The following is a 5,788-nucleotide window of genomic DNA, read 5'->3' on the forward strand; positions in this document are numbered from 1 at the left end:
GGAGTTGAGTATTTCCCTTCCCCAGCATGCTAGGCCCAGTTTAACTAGTTTCTTCTGAGGGCAGGCCTTGTTAAGAAGAACAGAGTGTTCTGGGGTATTTCAAAATGGTTCCTTTTCCCTTCCCCCTGCAGGAAGCAGGAGAGGAGTTTTCTCTGATATTTACTGTAGGAACCTAGTCAAGCACCTGGAGGTAAATCTTACAATATTGTGAGTCCCCCAAGACTAGATCCCTTGAAGTTTTTAACTCTCAGAGCTGTCTGCTCTGAACCTCCAGTGATTCATCGATTACAGCCAAGGCTTTCCTACTGTGGCACTGGCTCCTGCGGGCTTGCTGCTAGTGATTCTCTAGTAAGCCATGCCTCCCTGTATTGATCTATCTCTCCAGTCTTAAGAACAGCAGTTTGTCCTGTGTCCTCCCCTCTCTTGAGAATTCAAGAAGAGTTGTTGATTTTTCAGTTTCTTCAGCTTTTCATTTGTTGTTAGGGGAGAGTAACAACTTCCAAGTTTCTTATATGTGTCTTAATACACATCTTTTTAGCTAGTATTAGGTTCACTAAACAATTTTCCCCTGAGGGCAGGCCTGGTAGGAAGAACTGAGTGCCCTGGCACATTTCAAAATGATTTTTTTCGCCTGTCAGAAGCAGAAGGGATATTTAATACTGTCAGAATTTGGTCAGACTCCTTACCTGGAGGTACATCTCACAATATTGTGGGAGCCCCCCATGACTGGTTTCCTCTTGATGTTTTTAACTCTCAGAGTTGCCCTCACTCTATCTCCAGCAATTTATCAATTATAGTTCAGCTTTTTCTATCCCAACACTGCTTCCAGAGGCAGTTTCTCCTTGTAGGTCTCTGCTGCAGTAATCTGGTAATCAACAACTCCTTGTATTCAGCTATCTGTTTCTCTAATCTTGGGAGCAGTGGTTTGCCCTGTGTCCTCCCCTATTTCATGGATCCAAGAAGTATCATGTTCAACTTTTTACTTGTTAGGATGGAGTGATGACTTCCAAGTTCCCTTACATGCAGAACTAGAAATCAGAAGTCCCCATAATTAGGATTTTAATTTCCATTTTGCTGATGACTAATGATTTGAACATTTCTTCACATACTTATTTTTCATTCACATAGTTCTATTTTGAAATGCCTGTTCAAATATTTGCCATCTTTATTGCATTGTGTGTATTTTTATTGTTTTAATATATCTATCACATATGTGTAAAGCTGTAATATATATTAGATATTAGACACATTAGTTATATAGGTATCTATATACACAAATATATCAATATACATGTATAGATATATCTATTTATGTACATAGATATGTTAGATACATATAGACATATTAGTTAGATAGATATATCTCTTGGAAACCTCAGATATTTTGAAAATATTTTTTTCTTAGATTGTGGCTTGCCTGTTTGTTTTCTTCACGGTGACATTTGAAAACAAACATTTAAAATGTTGATAACATCTAGTTTGTCTCTATTTTATTTTATAAAATATTCTGTGTCATGGAAATTTCTTATAAGATGAGGTACATAGCTACCCTACGACCCAACAATTGCACTCATGGGTATTTGTCCAAAAGAAGTAAAAACATGTCCACAAAAATGTTCAAAGCTTCTTTTCATAATAGCCAAAATTTGGAAATTATCCAAATATATATAATCAGGAGAATAGATAAACTGTGGTATATTCATACAGTGGGAGACCTGGTCACCATTTAAAAAAAAATACTGATGCGGCCAAGGATTTTGATGAACCTTAAAAATCATGTTCAGTGAAAGAAGCTTTACACATTAGAGTATGTACTGTATTAATTAGTCCATTTAAGTAAAGTACTGTAATGGGCAGAAATTAATATATGGTGAAAAAATAAAAGCAGTGTTTTAAAAGTAAAGTTCTATAAGTCAAAAATTAATATATGGTAAAAAATAATAAACACAGAGTTTTTCTCTGAAGTGTTGGAAATAGAAACTGACTGTAAAGAGGTATGAGGGAATTTTCTGGGGTGATGGAAATGCCTTATAGCTTGACAGGTGTTTGGATAACAGATCTAAAAGTTCATCAAAGCTCATTAATGGCTTGTATATTTCACTATAGGTTAAATTACCTAAAATAAAGCAATAATAACTCTAAACAAATACTGAATTCTAGTTAATGATATAAATGTTAAACTGTTTAATGCTGATGTATCCTAATGTCTGAAACTTACTTGAAACACTTCAAAAAGTGAGATGAACTTATAGATGAATAGATAAGTTGATAAACAGATCAATTGATAAATTAAAGTTTTGGATGAATAGATAAATGAACAGGTATGTGATAAAGCTTATCTAGCAAAATGTTGAGAATAATAAAATCTCAGTAGTGGATAAATGGATGTGTACTGTATAATCCTTTCAACTCTTCTGTACATTCAATAATGTATAATAAAATGCTGGGGGGAAATGCTCTTCCCATTGCAAATTATAAAAAAAAAAAGAAAACCACTTTTTTCAACATTTCTAGACAAAAAGGAAAGTGAAAACCATAAATGCAAATTTTAATAAAATATTGTAATCCTTACATATCAGAATCTATTTCTTACAACGTTTTTCAGAGGAACCTTAAATATCTAGATCAGTTGAAATGTATAATTAAAAATAAGTTTCTTAATTTCAAAACTCCAAAAGTGTACAAAATCTTAAAAAAATAAAAATTAAGAAAAGACTTATTAAAATAAAAAGAAAAATTAATGAGGCAGAAATAATAAAAATTTTAAAATAATGTTAAATCCAAAAAGTTATTTTTTAAAAAGTTACAGATGAGCTGGTTTGCAGGGCAGAAGTTGAGATCCAGATGTAGAGAACAAACGTATGGACACCAAATGGGGAAAACCGCAGGGGTTGGTGGGGGTGGGGATTGTGGTGTGTTGAATTGGGCGATCGGGATTGACATGTATACACTGATGTGTATAAAATTGATGACTAATAAGAACTTGCTGTATAAAAACACAAACAAAAACAAAACAACAAAAAAGAAAAATCCTTTTTGTAGTCTGAATAGTTTCTTTCAAAAAAGATATCTGAACTCATTGTAAGGGCAAAACAATAGGTAAGTATTTTGGTATAAAATTTTAAAGTCCACATTAGTGATCTCTTCATTGAATATCCAATTTAGTAAGGAAAACTGTATCAAAAATAGATAACAGGGGCTTCCCTGGTGGTGCAGTGGTTAAGAATCCACCTGCCAGTGCAGGGGACACGGGTTCGTGCCCTGGTCTGGGAGGATCCCACATGCCGCGGAGCGGCTGGGCCCGTGAGCCACAACTACTGAGCCTGCGCATCTGGAGCCTGTGCTCTGCAATGGGAGAGGCCTACACGCCATGACGAAGAATGGCCCCCGCTCGCCACAACTGGAGAAAGCCCACGCACAGAAACGAAGACCCAACGTAGCCAAAAATAAATAAATAAATTTATTTTAAAAAGTAGATAACAACAATGCAGAGAAAATTAAAAGTTCAGAAAAAAATCAATGTAGAGGAAATGTAATAAGAAGTTTGATTACTGGATCAGGAAAGGTCACTCGGTTCAAAACGACATTTTGCAGAAAAACTGAAAGTTGCTCAAGATTGGTTCAAGGGCGGCAGCGGCTCCAGAGCAGTAGCAGCATCACCAGATCCCCGGTGGAGGTGCTCCTACAGGTGTTGTTGCTGGAGCAGCGGAGGTTCGGTTCTCACCGCGGGGTCGGGACCCTCCGGTTCACGTTAGTCTTTGGAGATCTCCCTCATCCCCCTCAGCTTCGGGAAAATGGCTCAAGCGAGTAAGCCTGCGATGAAGAAAACTTCAACATCTGTTCCTTTGGAGAGGAATAAGAAAGAAAAGGAAAATTCTGTAAACTCTTTATTGGTGGCTTAAGCTCTGAATCCATGGAAGAAAGTCTGAGGAACTACTACAAGCCACGGGGAAACCTTATAGACTGTGTGTTAATAAGGCATCCTGCCAGCCCAAAACTAGGAAGATTTGGTTTTGTCACGTTTTCATCCATGGCTGAGGTAGATATTGCTATGGCTGCCAGACCTCATTCCATTGATGGGAAAACAGTTGCACCCAAACGTGCTGTCCCAAGAGAGGACTATGGAAAGCTGGGGACTCTTGTCACCATGAAGAAGCTGTTTGTTGGTGGAATTGAAGAAGATACTGAAGAGCATCATCTTAGAGATTACTTTGAGAAATATGGAAAAATCAGTGCCATTGAGATAATTACCGATAGGGAGCCTGGAAAGAAAAGAGGCTTTGGATTTGTTAGTTTTAGTGACCATGATCCCATGGATAAGCTTGTGTTGCAAAGACCATAGCATCAATGGTCATCATGCAGAAGTAAGAAAGGCCTTGTCTCAACCTAAAATGCAGGGAGTCCAAAGTTCTAGAGGTGCAAGAGGAGGCAACGTCGGTTTTGGAGACTCTCCTGGTGGTGGTGGAAATGTTGGAGCAGGACCAGGATGAGGAAGGAAACTTGGAGGAGGAGCTGATGGATACGGAAGAGGACATACATTTGGGGATGGCTATCATGGGTGTGGAGGAGGATCTGGAGGTGGCAATTTGGGGGTTAGCCCTGGTTATGGAGGAGGATGAGGAGGATATGGTGGTAGAGGATCTCGATATGGCGACCTGCATGGGGCCTCCAGAGGTGGTTTTGACAGCTATGAATGAAGAAATTATGGAAGTCATAATTACAATGATTTGGGAAATTATAAGCAGAAACCTTCTAAGTACGATTTACTGAAGAGTGGAAAACTGAGTGGTATAGCAGGAACGTGGGAGGATCATACGGTGGAGGAAACTATGGTCCAGGAGGCGGTGGAAGACGTGGGCGTTATGCAGAGACCAGCTGATACTGAGCTTCTATTTGCCATGGGCTTGACTGTATAAACAGACATTGAGAGCCCAGAGGTAACAGAAGAGCTTTATGTTATCGAAATAACAGTGTTCAGGAAACTGTTACCTCAGTCATGCATAAATATGCAGTGATATGGCAGAAGACACCAGAGCAGGTACAGAGAGCCATTTTGTGAGTTGACTCGATTATGTAAGAACAATACCTTTCTGTGAAGGAAAGACTGTATGAAAAAATGCTTTTGAGATCGTTTCTTAGCTTTTGAATTATTGTCTCTCCAGTGGTCTCTGTAAGAATGTGGAAGCATCCCCTTTGATAATGTTAAATTTCAAAGTTTTGGATGATATTTGAATCCTTTTTCAAGATTTTTCTCAAAATTTTGTAACACTGTTAGCTAGAATCATGGTGTAATGAGACATAACATCATTCTTCTAAAGAAAATTAGTTCATGTGTAGAGTTAAGAAACTGTTGTACCTTTAAGATTTAATAAAATAATTCTAAAGGTAAAACAGTAGTAGTTTGTCCTCTTTGATAATCTTGCACTTTTAGTTTTTACCTTTTAAATATTTTTCTTGTTTAATGATATCAGAGTTTGCAGGGTAGTGATATGACTTACATACATTATGAAATGATTACCAGAAAAAAGTTTTTCTTCTTGCGATGAATATTTGTAGGATTTACTGCCTTAACTGCCTTTGATATACATCCTACAGCTGTGCTAATTTTGGTCATCCTGTACCTTACATCTTTTGTAATGTTGAGTAACTTGTCATGTACCTATTGGTCATTTGTATGTCTTTTTTGGATAAATGTCTATTCAGTTCCTTAGTCCATATTATAGTTTGATTATTTGCTATTGTGGTAAAAAAACAAAACAAAACAAAAAGTTATTTTTTAAAAAGTTAA

The 5,788-nt window shown here is 37.2% G+C and overlaps 1 pseudogene; it reads left to right on the forward strand.

Annotated features, from left to right (window-relative positions):
* Positions 1 to 3,818: 3,818 nt before the first annotated feature.
* LOC136122025 (heterogeneous nuclear ribonucleoproteins A2/B1 pseudogene) lies at positions 3,819 to 4,879 on the forward strand (annotated as a pseudogene).
* Positions 4,880 to 5,788: the final 909 nt, after the last annotated feature.

This window comes from Phocoena phocoena, chromosome 4 (genome assembly GCF_963924675.1).
Source record: "Phocoena phocoena chromosome 4, mPhoPho1.1, whole genome shotgun sequence".
In the NCBI taxonomy this organism is placed as follows: Eukaryota; Metazoa; Chordata; class Mammalia; order Artiodactyla; family Phocoenidae; genus Phocoena; species Phocoena phocoena.